The 18,598-nt window shown below is 38.9% G+C and overlaps 1 long non-coding RNA gene and 1 pseudogene across 3 annotated transcripts in view; one reads left to right on the top strand and one right to left on the bottom strand.

The window, feature by feature from the left end:
• Positions 1 to 18,598, top strand: part of LOC308619776 — a 279,938-nt gene that overhangs the window by 84,436 nt on the left and 176,904 nt on the right. For both annotated transcript variants that reach the window (XR_014016225.1, XR_014016226.1), the window contains exon 6: positions 10,576 to 10,624. This is a non-coding gene — a long non-coding RNA (uncharacterized lncRNA). The remainder of the gene's footprint in view (positions 1 to 10,575; positions 10,625 to 18,598) is intronic.
• Positions 9,048 to 10,159, bottom strand: LOC308620000 (palmitoyltransferase ZDHHC4-like; annotated as a pseudogene). Its single transcript has one exon. The product of its transcript is annotated as a palmitoyltransferase ZDHHC4-like (transcript).

Here is an 18,598-nt window from a genome sequence, read left to right as displayed (position 1 = left end):
TTTGTTCACTAAAAGTATACTGTCTATACATAATGGCCTGCCTCAGGGGAACCCTGCCCCTCTGCCTGAATATTAAACCAACGTGCCTTTGTTCAGGGAAGCATCCTGACCCTGTCCACCTGTGGATAGCTGCAAGAAAGAAGAAATTAACACATCCCCTCCCCAAGGCTGGCCATTCTAGGGGACATTTGTAAATCTTATGTCCTTTTTACTTTCCTTCCTCATCTCCTCCCCGTCTCCGTTCTGTAAAAGAAATTGACATCAAATCCCGACAAGATGTTTTTTTTGAGATACTAGTCTGCCATTTTCTTGGTCTGCGGACTTTCTAAATAAAGCTGTATTCCTTGCCTCAACACCTCATCTCCCAATTTACTGGCCTGTCGTGCGGCGAGCAAATGAGCTTGGACTCAGTAACAAACCAACAACCATTATTTAAAATACCCCCTTTCCTCTGTAGCTCCATTAAAAGAAATTTCGTTATGTAACTTGCATTCTTCATTGAATAAAGTCCAGTTCTTCAGCTTGATCTCCTGGATCTTTCATAACATAGCCCAATATAAGTCTGAACTCCTCATAATTCTCATAAAAAGTTGTATAATTTCTCCTTATTGTCTATTTAAACCATTTCCGTTCCCAGAATGTGTTCTCTGCTTATGTATTTAATAATTTATTCACTCATTTAATGAATATTTATTTAGCATCTACTAGATGCTGGGCAATGGGTTCCTGCCACTCAGTAGTTTAATAACTAGTACTTCAAATACGTACCTATTTTTTTGGGACTAGCTCAAGTCTTGCCTTCTCCGTGAGGTACAATTAGAAAAAGTACTGCCTATCGTCAGAAAAGTTGAGAGTCAGAAGACTTGGCTGTAAATCCCAGCTGGTCAAGTTACTTTACTCCTTGAGTCTCATTTGCATATTCATCTGTGAAATGGGGATGATAGTGATCTTTTCTTCATGTAGATTTATCTTAAAAAAAAAGATTATGTGGAATAATGATGTAAAAATGTCTGGCATAACACGAAGCAACTCAATGCTATTTTCCTCTTTTCTCCTATGAAAAATTTTGCTTTTTATTAACTCTGCCACCAAAGGCATTTTTTTTTTCTGTCCTCTACACCATACACATTCTGAATTAGTTCCTTTAACTGGTACTATCTTCCTATTCCAACTTCCCCTTTTTCTGGAATCCTCCCCCACCCCCCTTCCTTTTGCATCTGCCCCAATTCTATATTTTTTTTCAGGATGGGATTCAAAACCTCACTCCTCTGTAACTACTCACAGGTCCCTTGACTTTCTGGAATTCTCTTATATAATTCCTTCAGCTCTTAGTGATGTTATCTTGGGTGTTATTGGCCATCTTATTAACTCTATCTTGTCTGTCTAATGAAAATAAATATTCTTTGATGGCAAAGAGAATGTCTTATATATTTGTACTTTTCTACTCCCTGGAGTATAGAGCATATGATAGATAGTTTAAAAATCCAGCAGAACCTTGACACTGGTGAAGGACATAGATTGGTAAGCCACGCTATAATGTAGATGCCTGGTGGCTAGCAGGATCTAGTGCTCAAGTGCTTCTCTCATGCACACCATACTCACAATGCCACTGCACCCAGTTTTTCCTTTAGCAAAATAATGAACCCATGACCTTGGACATTCTATGCTTGCAAAAAGCTGAAACTTCAAGAGTAAAAGCTTCAAATTCCAAGGGTATCATGCTTTTGATAAAGCTGGTTGTACCCCAAAATACTTAATGGAAAAATTCTTATTTGGCCAATTATACTGGGATTGTACTGCTTCAGCAATAGACATATCTCCAATTACCTGTCAGGTGTGGGTTGGTAGGCTGGTTTCTGGGTAAATATAGACAAGGGAACAACTGCTAGTCCTTGCCTGGAGGCTCTGGACCTGCCTGCATTTTCCCAGCTCTGAAGGAACAAATGCCAAGCACTCCTTTAGGTGCTCAGTGAACTTCCAGAGGCCACATCAGCTGTCTTCAAAAGCCCTGCTCCAGGAAGTGTCCTTTCTCAAATATTCCATCTCTCAGTAGCTCTACCCAGTAACCAACTTTCTGAAGAATAGTGTCTGGCAAGATGGAAGGATAAAGCAGTGTTTTGATCTAGAAGACTGTCTTTTATTTAATTTGAACTTTATTTATGTTGATTTTATTTGTAAAAATTACTTCAAAAGGAAAAAAATAAATTCAAATTTCCACCATAATATTAGGAACTAATATTAGAAATAACTTTCAAATTATGGCTAAACCTAATGGAATGCTTATAACGTACCTGTGTAGTTTTTCTTAGTCCAGATAGATATATGAAAGCAGACTGCAGGCTCAAAATCCAGCTGAGAAAAGAATTAATTAGAGATAGCCTCATCCACCAGAGGGCAGACAGCAGAAGCAAGAAGAACTACGTTCCTACAGCCTGTGAAACAAAAACAACATTCACAGAAAGATAGACAAGATGAAAAGGCAGAGGGCTATGTACCAGATGAAGGAATAAGATAAAACCCAAGAAAAACAACAAAATGAAGTGGAGATAGGCAACCTTCCAGAAAAAGAATTCAGAAAAATGATAGTGAAGGTGATCCAGGACCTCGGAAAAAGAATGGAGGCAAAGATTGAGAAGATGCAAGAAATGTTTAACAAAGACCTACAAGAATTAAAGAACAAACACAAACAAACAAAAATGAACAATACAATAACTGAAATGAAAAATACACTAGAAGGAATCAAAACCAGAATAACTGAGGCAGAAGAACAAATAAGTGACCTGGAAGACAGAATGGTGGACTTCACTGCCATGGAACAGAATAAAGAAAAAAGAATGAAAAGAAATGAGGACACCCTAAGAGACCTCTGGGACAACATTAAACACAAGAACATTCGCATTATAGGGGTCCCAGAAGGAGAAGAGGCAGAGAAAGGACTTGAGAAAATATTTAAAGAGATTATAGTTGAAAAATCCCCTAACATGGAAAAGGAAATAACCATCCTAGTCCAGGAAGTGCAGAGTCCCAGGCAGGATAAAGCCAAGGAGAAACACACCGAGACATATGGTAATCAAACTGACAAAAATTAAAGACAAAGAAAAATTATTGAAAGCAACAAGGGAAAAATGCCAAATAACATACAAGGGAACTCCCATAAGGTTAACAGCTGATTTCTCAGCAGAAACTCTACAAGCCAGAAGGGAGTGACATGATATATTTAAAGTGATGAAAGGGAAGAACCTACAACCAAGATGACTCTACCCGACAAGGATCTCATTCAGATTTGATGGAGAAAACAAAATCTTTAGAGACAAGCAAAAGCTAAGGGAATTCAGCACCACCAAACCAGCTCTACAACAAATCCTAAAGGAACTTCTCTAAGTGGGAAACACAAGAGAAGAAAAGGACCTACCAAAACAAACCCAAAACAATTAAGAAAATGACAATAGGAACATACATATCGGTAATTACCTTAAATGTAAATGGATTAAATGCTCCAACCAAAAGATACAGGCTCGCTGAATGGATACAAAAAAAAGACCCATATATATGTTGTCTAAAAGAGATCCAATTCAGACCTAGGGACACATACGACTGAAAGTGAGGGGTAGGAAAGACATACTTCATACAAATGAAATCAAAAGAAAGCTGGAGTAGCAATACTCATATCAGATAAAATAGACTTTAAAATAAAGAATGTTACAAGAGATAAAGAAGGACACTACATAATGATCAAGGGATCATTCCAAGAAGAAGATATAACAATTATAAATATATATGCACCCAACATAGGAGCACCTCAATACGTAAGGCAACTGCTAACAGCTATAAAAGAGGAAATCGACAGTAACACAATAATAGTGGGTTATTTTAACACCTCACTTACACCAATGGACAGATCATCCAAACAGAAAATTAATAAGGAAACACAAGCTTTAAATGACACCATCAACCAGATAGATTTAATTGATATTTATAGGACGTTACATCCCAAAACAGCAGATTACACTTTCTTCTCAAGGGCACATGGAACATTCTCCAGGATAGATCACATCCTGGGTCACAAAGCAAGCCTCAGTAAATTGAAGAAAATTGAAATCATATCAAGCATCTTTTCTGACCACATCGCTATGAGATTAGAAATCAGTTACAGGGGAAAGAAACGTAAAACACACAAACACATGGAGGCTAAACAATACGTTACTAAATAACCAAGAGATCACTGAAGAAATCAAAGAGGAAATCAAAAAATACCTAGAGACAAATGACAATGAAAACACAATGATCCAAAACCTACGGGATGCAGCAAATGCAGTTCTAAGAGGGAAGCTTATAGCAATACAAGCCTATCTCAAGAAACAAGAAAAATCTCAAACAATCTAACCTTACACCTAAAGGAACTAGAGAAAGAAGAACAAACAAAACCCAAAGTTAGTAGAAGGAAACAAATCATAAAGATCAGAGCAGAAATAAGTGAAATAGAAATAAAGAAAACAATAGCAAAATCAGTAAAACTAAAAGCTGGTTCTTTGAGAAGATGATAAACAAAATTGATAAACCATTAACCAGAATCATCAAGAAAAAGAGAGGACTCAAAACAATAAAATTAGACATGAAAAAGGAGAAGTTACAACAGACACCGCAGAAATACAAAGCATCCTTAGAGACTACTACAAGCAATTCTATGCCAATAGAATGGACAACCTGGAAGAAATGGACTAATTCTTAGAAAGGTATAACCTTCCAAGACTAAACCAGGAAGAAATAGAATATAAGAACAGACCAATCACAAGTAGTGAAACTGAAACTGTGATTAAAACTCTTCCAACAAACAAAAGTCCAGGACCAGATGGCTTCTCAGATGAATTCTATCAAATATTTAGAGAAGAGCTAACACCCATCCTTTGCAAACTCTTCCAAAAAATTGCAGAGGAAGGAACATTCCCAAACTCATTCTATGAGACCACCATCACCCTCATACCAAAACCAAAGATACTACCAAAAAAAAAATTACAGACCAATATCACTGATGAATATAGATGCGAAAATCCTCAACAAAACACTAGCAATCAGAATCCAACAACACATTAAAAGGATCATACACCACGATCAAGTGGGATTTATCCCAGGGGTGCAAGGATTCTTCAATACATGCATATCAATCAATGTGATACACCATATTAAAAAATTAAAAATAAAAACCATATGATCATCTTAATTGATGCAGAAAAAGGTTTTGACAAAATTCAACACCCATTTATGATAAAAACTCTCCAGAAAGTGGGCATAGAGGGAACCTACCTCAACATAATAAAGGCCATATATGACCAACCCACAGCAAACACCATTCTCAATGGTGGAAAACTGAAACCATTTCCTCTAAGATTAGGAACAAGGCAAGGATGTCCACTCTAGCCACTATTATTCAACACAGTTTTGGAAGCCCTAGCCACAGCAATCAGAGAAGAAAAAAAAAAAATAAAGGAAATTCAAATTGGAAAAGAAGAAGTAAAACTGTCACTGTTTGTAGATGACATGATACTATACATAAAGAATCCTAAAGATGCCACCAGAAAATTACTAGAGCTAATCAATGAATTTGGTAAAGTTGCAGGATACAAAATTAATGCACAGAAACCTCTTGCATTCCTATACTTTAAGGATGAAAAATCTGAAAGAGAAATTAGGGAAACAGTCCCATCTACCATTGCTACACAAAGAATAAAATACGTAGGAAGAAACCTACCTAGGGAGGCAAAAAACCTTTATGCAGAAAACTATAAGACACTGATGAAAGAAATTAAAGATGATACCAACAGATTGAGAGATATACCATGTTCTTGGACTGGAAGAATCAATATTGTGAAAATGACTGTACTACCCAAAGCAATCTACAGATTCAATGCAATCCCTATCAAATTACCAATGACATTTTTTACAGAACTAGAACAAAAATTTTCACAGTTTGTATGGAAACACAAAAGACCCCAATGGCCAAAGTAATCTTGAGAAAGAAAAATGGAGCTGGAGGAATCAGGCTCCTGGACTTCAGACTATACTACAAAGCTACAGTAATCAGGACAGTATGGTGCTGACACAGAAACAGAAATATAGATTAGTGGAACAGGATAGATAGCCCAGAGATAAAGCCAAGCACATATGTTCACCTTATCTTTGATAAAATAGGCAAGAATATACAATGGAGAAAAGACAGCCTCTTCAATAAGTGATGCTGCGAAAACTGGACAGCTACATGTAAAAGAATGAAATTAGAACACTCCCTAACAGCATACACAAAAATAAACTCAAAATGGATTAAAGACCTAAATGCAAGTCCAGACGCTATAAAACTCTTAGAGGAAAACATAGGCAGGACACTGTATGACATAAATTGCAGCAAGATCCTTTTGACCCGCTTCCTAGAAAATGGAAATAAAACCAAAAACATACACATGGGACCTAATGAAGCTTAAAAGCTTTTGCACAGCAAAGGAAACTGTAAACAAGATGAAAGACAACCCTCAGAATGGGAGAAAATATTTGCAAATGAATCAATGGACAAAGGATTAATCTCCAAAATATATAAACAGGTCATGCAGCTCAGTATCAAAGAAACAAACAACCGAATCCAAAAACGTGCAGAAGACATAAATAGACATTTCTCCAAAGAAGACTTAGACATGGCCAAGAAGCATATGAAAAGCTGCTCAACATCACTAATTATTAGTGAAATACAAATCAAAACTACAGTGAGATATCACCTCACACCAGTTAGAATGGGCATCATCAGAAATCTACAAACAACAAATGCTGGGAGGGTGTGGAGAAAAGGGAACCCTCTTGCACTGTTGGTGGGAATGTAAATTGATATAGCCACTATGGAGAACAGTATGGAGGTTCTTTAAAAAACTAAAAATAGAATTACCATATGACCCAGCATTCCCACTATTGGGCACGTACCCAGAGAAAACCATAATTCAAAATGACACATGGACCTCAATGTTCATTGCAGCACTATTTACAATAGCCAGGTCATGGAAGCAACCTAAATGCCCAATGACAGATGAATGAATAAAGAAGGTGTGGTACATATATACAGTGGAATATTACTCAGCCATAAAAGGGACGAAATTGAGTCCTTTGTTGAGACATGGATGGATCTAGAAATTGTCATACAGAGTGAAATAAGTCAGAAAGATAAAAAACAAGTATCATATATTAACACATATATGTGGATCCTAGAAAAATGGTACAGATGAACTGGTTTGCTGTTCAGAAATAGAGACACAGATGTAGAGAACAAACTTATGGACACCAAGGGGGAAAGGTGGTGGGGGGTGGGGGGTTGTGGTGTGAAAAAAAAAAGAGAATTAATTTTATAGGCCTTAATAAATTGATGTTGGAAACATTTTTTCATTATTTATTTTAAATTTAAAGATCAATTATGAGACTTGAAAATGGAGAAAAAAGAGAGCACTAAGTGTTCTTTCAGTGGAGTGGTCCTTAATGTTGTCTAGCTGATCCTCCAGGGATTATTTGGTTGTATTTGATTATTTCACTGGCTGGTTGACTAATCTATTTTATAGCTGTTTAGGGATAGAAACTAAGTTGTAGAAAACCGATAACAATCTAATTTTTTCCAGTGCACAGTAATGCAAACAGTCTTGTCCATAGAAATGCCAAGACTCTAAAAAGCAAAACAAATGAAGAGGGGCTTCCCTGGTGGTGCAGTGGTTGAGAGTCCGCCTGCTGATGCAGGGGACACGGGTTCGTGCCCCGGTCCAGAAAGATCCCACATGCCGCGGAGCGGCTAGGCCCGTGAGCCATGGCCGCTGAGCCTGCGCGTCCAGAGCCTGTGCTCCGCAACGGGAGAGGCCACAACAGTGAGAGGCCCGCTTACCGCAAAAAAACCCAAAAAAACAAAAAACAAAAAACAAATGAAGAAGGAGCTCATAGAAACAGAGAATAAACTGGTGGTTGCCAGAGAGGAGGGGGAGGGGCTTTGGACCAAATAGGTGCAGGGGATTAAGAGGTACAAAACTTCCAGATAGAAAATAAATGTCAAGGGGATACAAGGTACAGCATATGAATTATAACCAATAATATTTTAATAACTTTGTATGGTGACAGATGGTTACTAGACTTATCATGGTGATCAATTTGTAGTGTATATAAATGTCAAATCACTATGTTATACACCTGAAACTAATATAATATTATATGTCAGCCATACTTCAATTAAAAAAATTAAAAAAAGGAATGCAATGGCATATTGTCTCATAGAGGTAAAACTTTTAAGTGTAAAATTTATATTTAATTGACCTATAGAATTTTAACCAGTTTTGCATTTATTAGTAAAATCGCTTCAGTGTTCCTATTTGCACGTATATATTCCCCAAAATCTCTTACTAGTACACTCATTAATTAATTGAATAAACAAATTCTTTGACATATGTTTATTTTATATTTGAGAGTCATAATTTTACCTTTTAGAAAATTATAGTTTGGCAGTTTTGGAGGTTATACTGAGAAGCCCAAGTGGGCTGTCTTGGCAAAGTATCAAGTAAACCGCATTTCTGGAGAAGTTCACTAATGGTTATATAACCTGGACACATCCTTTCTTGGCCTCCAGAGTGAATTCCAAGTAACAATAGAATTTTAGCTTTGCTTACTCTGTTTCTCTAGTTTTTCTTCTCTACTGATTTTTTTTTTCTAACTTTCCCATAGTCAACAATATATTCCCAAGTGGTTGCATCAGTGACTGGAAATTTGGTTTTATAGCATAACCATTTGATGATGTTTCTGGATGATGGCGATGAATTCTCTGTTGTGTGAGAAACAACAGAGAAACTGATTGGTTAGTCTTTTTTGTTTGATTTTCTGTTCATCTATATTTTCGTGAGCTCACATCAATTCAGAATTTTGTACCCCCTGGGAAAGAGGATAACTCTTTAAGATCTAGGCCAGTTTGTCTTTGTATTTCTGTGTTTACCCTTGACTGGGCTGAGGTGTGAGACTGAAGCCATAAGTTCACACTCTTCCCATCCTTATTTCTTCTTTCTTTCATAATGTGCAGCAGTAGGTAGAGAGATCTCTTGAAGGTTACTCCAAAGCCCATGGAAGTGAATGTTCTGGTAAACCTTGGGCTCTGCTGATGGGGGCCGGGCCATCTAGGAGCAATGTTGGCACCAGGCTTGGTCACCTCTCTACCACTTGTGGCGGCTAAGTACAGACAAAAGCACAGGTAGCTCCCCAGGAGGAAGCTCAGCACCACAACAAACCCCAACAGGAAGACAGTCCTTGGGAAGGTCAGGAACAGGTGCTGAATAAGAAAGACAGTGTCAACAACCTGCAAGTGTCCAAGGTCATCAACGTAAGTCTCCAGGTACAAGTCTGACACCACCAGCTGGACCAGAAACAGTGCTCTCCACAGCCGTGGTGGCAGCTTAGGCTGTCACCATCAAGAGGAAGAAGAGGAAGTACCTGGTGTTCCAGGCCCCAATGCAGTTGTTCACCCACACACAGTGATGGTCAAACTGATGTACACACCAGTTATACATGCTGCAGTGCTTGGATCACGCTGGTTTCCTTAAATCACACGTGGAGCACTTCACATTCTTTGGGAACATCACTTAATCAAATTCATAAACTTGAAGAAACAGTAATTCGTTTGCTTTTGTTATGGTACCCAGGGTTGGTTACACAACTTAGGGCAAAAACAAACAAACAAAACAGGTTTACAACCAGCAGCAGATAAGGCAGAAAAAGGTAATACAAGGAGAACTCCAGCTCTTGACAAAGGCAAAATATTTCCCAGGTGTATTTGGTATAAACTATCCCTTGCAAGATAAGATGCAGGATAACAAAGGTGTGGTTCCATGTATGAAAGTGGTAATGAAGCAATCTTAGTATGGCTGTCCAAGGCATTCTGGAATCATACAGGGAAAAGAATCTGTGTTCCTCCTCTGACCAGGCCTTTCAGGCAATGGGTTTTTGAGCAGATGCAGATTGTAACAACACCAATCAGCACCAAAGCCGGGTAGGACAAGAAGAGAACCAGAAAGTCCATCCTGGGGGAGGTGATTCAGGGTCCCCAGCCTACATATATCTTTTGTTTGGATAGTTTTCAGCTGGTAACTCTGGCATTCCTCCTCCAAACATTCACGGAGAATTCAAACGGCGTCTCCTCTTGTGCAGTGGCATCCGCCTGGCACAACAGGTGGCACCCAAAGCTGCAGGACATGGTTCCTCTAAGACAGCGGTCCCTAACCTTTTTGGCACCAGGGACCGGAAGACAGTTTTTCCACGGACAGTGGGGGAGTGGTTCAGGAGGTAATGCAAGCGATGGTTCAGGTGGTGATGTGAGCGATGGGGAGCGGCAGATGAAGCTCCGCTCACTTGCCCGCTGCTCACCTCCTGCTGTCTGGCCTGGCTCCTAAGGGTTGGGGACCTCTGCTCTAGGAGGCTGGATCTGGCACTGGGATCCTTACATAATCTTAATATGTCCCAAATTCACAGAAAATGAGAAAAGTAGTTTTAATATAGTAAATGTGTTTTTTTAATTCTTTTTTACAGATACTATTAACTCAGAAACATCTTAAGAATTTAAGTTCACATAATAATGGTAAGTCTCTGGCAAATCAGAATGGTTTAATAATCTTAGTTTTATGAAAAAAGTTAAGTCTTTTCTCTGATTTATTAGTGTGAAGTATAATACAAGTATACACTTTATTTTATTTTAAAATAAGAAATGAGTTTGTTTTCTCATGGACATACTAGTTAGTTTGTACTTTCTCAGTGAGTCCTTCCCTGACTTAGAGCACTTCAAGTTAAGAATTACACCTTAACCCCTGATTCCCAATTGCCTGACACTGCCTTACAAGTATTTTTCCCATAGAACTTATCATCTTCTAACATACTATATAATTTAATCACTTATTATGTCTACTGTTTATTGCCTGTCTTTCTCAGGCACATGGGAAGCTCCATGAGGGCAAGGGCTTTTGTTTCGTTTGCTGACATAATCCAAGAGTCAAGTAGATGCTCAATAAATATGTTTGAATAAATTAATATGGAATTGAGGCTGAATGCCAGCAATGATGAGAAGTCAGTAACAGGATATATAGTCAGCCTGACCAGTTCCTGAAAAATAACTTCTCTCACTCCTCCCCAGACTAGACACTAGAAAATTAAAGAAATAGCAGCAGCCCTCAGAAATTCTCAGAACCTGATGTTGAATTTCTGAGGTGTCCCTGAGGGGAGGATCCACTGATCAGGTTGAGATATGAGAGTGGTTGAGTCCAGACTTCCAACACCAAGCTTCCTGTCCTGAGGTGCTTCAATTTCTTCCTGGCCCCTAAACTAGGCAAGAAGGCACAAACTAAGATGAAGTCCCTTATCCCTCCCCCAGCTAGAGACACTGATAATCCATGAAAATATGAACTCACAGAGCAAATAAGTGAGGCATCTGAGGAGAGAAAGATGTTCAAAAGAAAGTTCACATGCTGAAAAAAAAAAAGCCGCTTCATCTGTGAGATAGGCTGGAACCTGGGAACTGGGACCTTTACTGGAGTGCTTGCACCTGGGAAAATATCTCCTCCAGCAACAGAATACAAAGAAACCTATAAGGGACTAAAAATAATTGCTTGCAAATTATGAACAATAAGATACAAAAAGGCCAAAACCCAACTGCCACTTCTGAGGTGTTGGGAGCAAAAGCAGGGTACTGTGCATGATCCCTGCACACAGCACCACCAAGACCACATAGAGAAATATTGAAAGACCGCAGAATTAGATTGCTAGAGTTTTTCATGTGATATACTTTCTGGAACAGCCTTTACTTTCTGTAGTAGTTTGAAGCCTGCTTCAGATACAGTGAAATTTCTGTTCATATGCATGCAACCTATTTAGGTTTCAGGCTTTCAAACTAAATTTGATCTGGCTGAAACTTATTCACATATTTTTGTGACTGGCCTGTAATGAGCAAAGAGTGAGAGTAGGGGGAGAGAGGGAAGGAGAGAGCGATACAGAGAAGGAGATTGATTATATAGTTGTGTTTATGGGACGTGGAAGTCCTGGCATTTAAACCTAACCACTTTAGAGTATTAATATTATGAAAATAACAAAATTGAACTTCAGGTTCACTTGTAGAAAGGAAAATCTGAGACTCCTTTCCTTTTTTTTTTTTTTTTCGGTATGCGGGCCTCTCACCACTGTGGCCCCTCACGTTGCGGAGCACAGCCTCCGGACGTGCAGGCTCAGCGGCCATGGCTCACGGGGCCCAGCTGCTCCGCGGGACGTGGGATCCTCTCTCATTGTGGCACGAACCCGCGTCCCCTGCATCGGCAGGCGGACTCTCAACCACTGCGCCACCTGGGAAGCCCCTCCTCTTTCCTTCTTTCTTGCCACCTTTTCCTTATTTGGGTTTCTGTAGCATGTGTGGTTCGTGCTACTTGCTTGGCAATTAGTTAGCATTGATTTTACTCTCTGTACACATTCATGTACATTTCTAGCCTTACCTTTGTGACCATGGAAGTAATAATACCTCTCAGGATTACTGCAAGTCTCAAAGCGGATTAGGTGTGTAATGATGCTTGAAAAACTATGGTACTAAATATAATTCTAGGACACCAGCCAAGGGATCAGGGGGTTCAGCCAAAGTAGGGTTATGAATCTGTGTACTGGGAACAAACACTGAGGCAAGGGCCTGTTTGCACACACTGGGTTAGTCAGAAGAAGGTGTACACCTCTGGGATTCATCCTAACCCTTGGTATACTGGCCCACTGGAGAGCAAGATTGGCCCTTCTGATATGAGCGCCACTAATGGCTGGACTGAGGTTCCAGGCATAATGTTTGTTTTGAAGATTGACTTGGGTACTGGGGAAGACCTTGACTGAGGTAAAGACATAGTGACTCTGGCTTTCAGGCAAAGACAGAAGAATGTCGTGGAGAACTTGCTAGTCACTTTCTCTGTAAGGCTTGGTAAGATTAAAAATAGAAGTGTTTTCACTATAAGAATAAAATGGATTTTTAAAAAAAATCTTGAAACTTCTTTTTTAACCTTTTAAAGAAAGTCCTAGGCTACCAACAACTTTCTTCCAGAAGAGCAATCCTTAAGATTTTGTATTTTCTTTTGTGATTTATTCTTTGATTTTTGTACCAAGAAATGCAAATATCAAGGGAGAAAACCCCTCAAAACCTCGAAAACTCTTGTTGAAAATTAAACCATGTTCTTGAAGAGGGGAAGAAGAATGGATTAGTAGACTGAGCACTGGATGGTGATTAAAAAACTTGAGATCTTTTTATCTGCTTCCTTATTCTTTTATAATCAATTTTCCCTGAGTTTCCTATGGGGGAAGGGGGCTCAAAACGTTGTAGATAACAATATAAGGGCTATCTATGACTCCCAAATTTCTAGCTCCAAATTCTTCCTTGAACTCAAGCTTTTATATCTACTACCTAATCGGACATCTTCTCTTGGATGTGTAATAGGCAACTCAAACCCAGCAAAGTCAAAATTTCCCTCTTGATTTCCAGCCCTCATAAACCCATTCTTCCTCTAATCTTCCTCATTTCACCACCTTTCTCCCACTTGCTTAGGCCGAAAACTTTGGAGTCATTCTTGACTCCCCCCGCCCGCCCACTTTTTTTCCCTAAAATCCCACAGGCACTTCAGGAACAAATCCTGTTGGCTTTACCTGGAAGAATTTCCTCGATCTGACCATTCTTAGCATCTTCATTGCTCCTTCCTTGGTCAGCACTGTCATCGTCTCTCCCTTGGCAAATGCCACTGTCTGGTGTCCCTGCACCCACTCATAAGCTTTTACAATCTCTTTGCCACCCGGCAGCCAGACTGATCCTTTAAAACCTAGCTGAGATCATGTTATTCACCTGCTCAAACCCTTCTCATGTCATCAGAGTGAAGTCGATCTCCACAGGTGGCCTGCAGGTTCTGGGTAGTTTGTCTGGCTTTCTCTTGGACCTCACCTCCTTCTACTTTTCTTCTCCCTCACTGCCTCCAGCCATACTAGCCTTTCTGCTGTGCCTCAAATGTGCCCGACCCCTTCCTAGCTCAAGGCCTTGCACTTACTGCTTCCTCTACCTGAAACCCAGAGACACCATGTCTCCTTCCTTCCCTCACTTCACATCTTTGCATAAATTTCCCTGACTCAGCATATCCTTTCCCTACACATGCTTTTATAAAATGGCACTCCAACCCCCTTTATCCCCTTCCCTGCTTTATTTATTTTTCACATCATTTTTAATGTCTTTCATTGCATCTAGATTTATTTATTCATTTGAATATTGAATGTTTCTCCCATTAGAATGTAAGCTCCTTGAGGGCAGAAGTTTACACTTGAAAGCAGCTGAGCCTAGACTGGGGCCCACATAAAGTAAACACTTAATAAATATTTTTTTTCATGCATTAAGAATGAGTACTGAGGGTGATAGTGGGATAGCTAGGGCCTTCAAAAAAGGCTGAATTATTTGTGGAGATAAAACTGTTTTAGGGAAGGGGTGAAGTCTTTCAAAATAAATGGTCAAAAATTTATTAACTTCCAGAAATTGTCAGTTCATACATGCAAATATGCCTAAAGTTTAGTAAAGTGACACACTACAATTGTTGGGCAGCCTGCGATTCATGTGGAATGTGCTCTAATAGGACTTTTGACATCCCATCCTCTACCGAGGCGGCTGTGAACAACCAACCTCAAAAGCTCACATTATTTACACTGCATTACAGGACTGGGCTTTTCCAAGAATAAACAAATTGCTAACTATTTACACAGACTTGCTTTTTTTCCCCCACTGCAGAGGAGCTAAAATGGATTTGAATGTTACATTTCTCAACTGGTCTTTTGTAACAGTTTTTTCATCCTTCTATCCTTATCTTTTCTGATCTCTCCCTCTACTCTTGTAGGAACAACACGCTGCATTGTGCAACAAAGGTTTAATATTATCCCCAACCATTTAAAATGATATATTGAATGAAAGGAAAGTGTGTTGGATTAAGATTAATGGAGAAGAGATTAACATGAGGATATATGCATTAGAAGCATCCTCTTTTGGACTAATTTCCTACTCTAACTTATTTACCAGCAGGCTTCCCAACTCTGCTCTATTTCGATTCCAAGAGTCTAAGTGGTGAAACCAAGGCAGAGATTATGGCATTTTGAGTATAATAGGATGCCTTTTGGTCTTGCCGTGTTGACAAGCCACTTGGGGATGGGAATGAGACCAAAGACAGGGTCAGCAGATGGAAGATGATCCGAAGATGCTGTTTAGGCCTACTCAGGCCTGTAGGAGAGAGACACAGAAAATCTTTTGGCCTAGACTTTTCTGTGATCCATTATGGGAGTCTAAAACTCCAACCTGTTGACAAACATTATGCATTTCCTCTCAAATGCTACTTTGCTGGGTAATTTGGCTATAAATGTTCACAAAACCCTTTAATATCATTGTACATATAAATGAAAGCACTTGAAGACCCTATGATATGTTTTAAACATATCACACAGAATTCCAAATAAAAACGGTAGTTCATTTGTGATCAACCATGTGAAATGGAAGTCCAAGATGTTTCCAAAGAAACATTTGAAAAAGAACAGAGGACCTAGAAAGGTGGGTCTGCCATTTCACACCAGGCTAACTGGAATAGAGCTTGGTCTGGCCACAGAAAATTTAAGGCTGAGCTGTTAGGGAAGCTCCTCACCTAGGTGAATACATTTGTCCTTCAGTAGCCTTTCTGGTACTTTCCAAATAGTTATCATTGAGGTTAACAGGACAATACACAGAGATCATCAGAAAGCAAACTCTGTTCTGCTTCCTCTTGATCTCAAAAGAAGCAGTCAAACCACACTTTGTTCAAAACTGTTATTTAACTGAATATTTTTGCACTGTTATTCTGAAAACAAGTGAGGAGCATATGTTATAAATTACTTCTGCACAAAATTCCTCTTTCAGATGAGCATATAAATGCTCTGACTGAGTTCTGACACAAACAAAATCACTATTTCTTGTACTTTAGAGAGACTATATCTTTCCAAAATACATACAACTATATCTGGAAGCCAGTTCTCTTACTCAACAAAGGAATAAGGATTTGTAAGAATTACTTTCGGGGAATGGAGGTTAACCACAGTCAGTATATTATTTGATTGTTGATTTAAATTTGGAATTTGGAAAAGAAAAATTTCAGGTCACTGGCTATCAATCCTTGTGGTACTATAGCTCAGCTATCTCAAGGGATATACACAAATTCTCCAAAGCATCTCAAAACCAAATTAATTCTAATTGCTTCAGAAACAACAATTATAGAGCCCTTATAAGGTACCAGGGACTATCTAGAGTTCTACATATTTTGACTCATATATTTAAGCCTCTAAATATCCCTAGGAGGTAAGAACTATTCTTACTGTAATTTTACAAAGGAGGAAACTGAGACAGAAATTAGGGAACTCGACCAACCTCACAAGGCTAAAAATAGCAGATCTGGGGTTTGAATTCAGTCAGGCCTCAGAGCACATGCTTTTTGCATCCAGTAACGTTCATTTATTTAGTGAAGTGTTTACAGTGGACATGCCCCTCGGCTAGCCCTGGACATAAGGAGGACATCTGGCTGGTTGTGCTCGGCACCAGATGCCTTCAGGCTGATGTTTCATTGCTATGGGGTCCCTGTCACAGCCGACCAGATTGCACGGTCTGCACAGATAATTGCACCACCTTGATCTCCTTGCTTATTACTTCAAACAAATAATAGGTTTATTGAGATATAATTCACATACCATACAATTCCTCCACTTAAGGTGTACAATTTAATGGCTTTCAGTTATTCACAGATCACCTTTAGAGTGTCATCCATCACCTTTAGCCACCATCACCTTTAGCGTGTCATACCCATTAATAGTCACAGCTGCCCCCTCCCTCCAGCTGATGACAAGCAGTAATCAGCTTTCTGCGTCTATGGCTTTTCCTATTCTGAACATCTCATATAAATACAATCATACAATATGTGGCCTTTTGTGTTTGACTTCTTTCACTTAGTATAATGTTTTCACATTTCATTCATGTTGTAGCATGTATTAGTCCTTTTCTAAATTGCCAAATAATGTTCTAATATGTGGATTTACCAGGTTTAAAAAAATCCATTCCTCATTTAATGGCCATGTTTCTACTTGTTGGCTGTTATGAATAATGCTGCTGTGAACCTTCGTGTGCACTTTTTTGTGTGGACATATGTTTTGATTTATCACAGGTATATAGGAGTGCAATTGCTGGGTTATGTGGTAACTCTATGTTTAGTGTTTTGACGAGATGCCAGACTGTGTTCCCTCCTTGCTTATTGATACTAAGAAGTTTTCCTCAGCTGACTGTTTTTGCAAAAGTGACTTTTCTTACTCTGTAGAGTCAGTTGACATTGGAAAGCAGGGATAGCAGATTTTGTCTTCAACAGTCAAAGATTCAACATCTGGTTGGCTGTAAATAGCCACTTTCAGTAACAGAACCAAATGGAAAGTTTAGAGTAACCTTGAGTAACTGCCCCATCCTTCTTTTTTTTCAACATTTTATTTTTTAAAAAATATTTTTCTACTTCTTATACTTTATTTATTTTATTATTATTATTATTTTTGGCTGCGTTGGGTCTTCATTGCAGTGCGTGGGTTTTCTCTAGTTGCTGTGAGCTGGGGCTGCTCTTTGTTGTGGTGTGTGGCTTCTCACGGCGGTGGCTTCTCTTGCTGTGGAGCACAGGCTCTAGGCACGTGGGCTTCAGTAGTTGTGGCATGTGAGCTCAGTAGTTGTGGCTTGCTGGCTCTGGAGCGCAGGCTCAGTAGCTGTGGGGCACGGGCTTAGTTGCTCTGCGGCATGTGGGATCTTCCCAGACCAGGGCTCGAACCCGTGTCCCCTGTATTGGCAGGCGGACTCTTAACCACTGTGCCACTAGGGAAGTCCCCAGTCCCTTCTTAATATTGTCTTTTTCGTGAGTGTATGAAACAAATTTAATAAATGATGGTAATAATTATAGCTAATATCTGTTGAACATTGTAGATGTTCGTCTATGAAATTTGTTAAATGTATTTTATCATCTAATTGTAGAAGTTCTGAAAGTTTATTTAAATTGAAATATAGTTGATTTACAATGTTGTGTTAGTTTCTGGTGAACAGCAAAGTGGTTCAGTTATATGTATACATATATATATATATATGTTCTTTTTCAGATTCTTTTCTGTCATGGTTTATTACAAGATATTGAATTTAGTTTGCTGTGCTATACAGTAGGTTCTTGTTGTTTTCTATTTTATATATAATTGTTTGTATACGCTAATCCCAAACTCCTAACTTATCCCTCCCCTCCCTTTCCCCTTTGGTAACTATAAGTTTGTTTTCTATGTCTGTGAGTCTGTTTCTGTTTTGTAAATAAGTTCATTAGTATCATTATTTTAGATTCCATGTATAAGTGACATCATATGGTATTTGTCTTTCTCTTTCTGACTTACTTCACTTAGTATGATAATCTCTAGGTCATTCCATACTGCTGCAAATGACATGATTTCATTCTTTTTATGGTTGAGTAGTATTCCATTGTATATATATACCACA

The sequence above is a fragment of the Mesoplodon bidens genome, assembly GCF_964165515.1.
Source record: "Mesoplodon bidens genome assembly, chromosome: 7".
NCBI classification, from domain to species: domain Eukaryota; kingdom Metazoa; phylum Chordata; class Mammalia; order Artiodactyla; family Ziphiidae; genus Mesoplodon; species Mesoplodon bidens.
The sequence above is the reverse complement of the archived record's forward strand: the minus strand, read 5'-3'. Positions and strand labels throughout refer to the sequence as shown.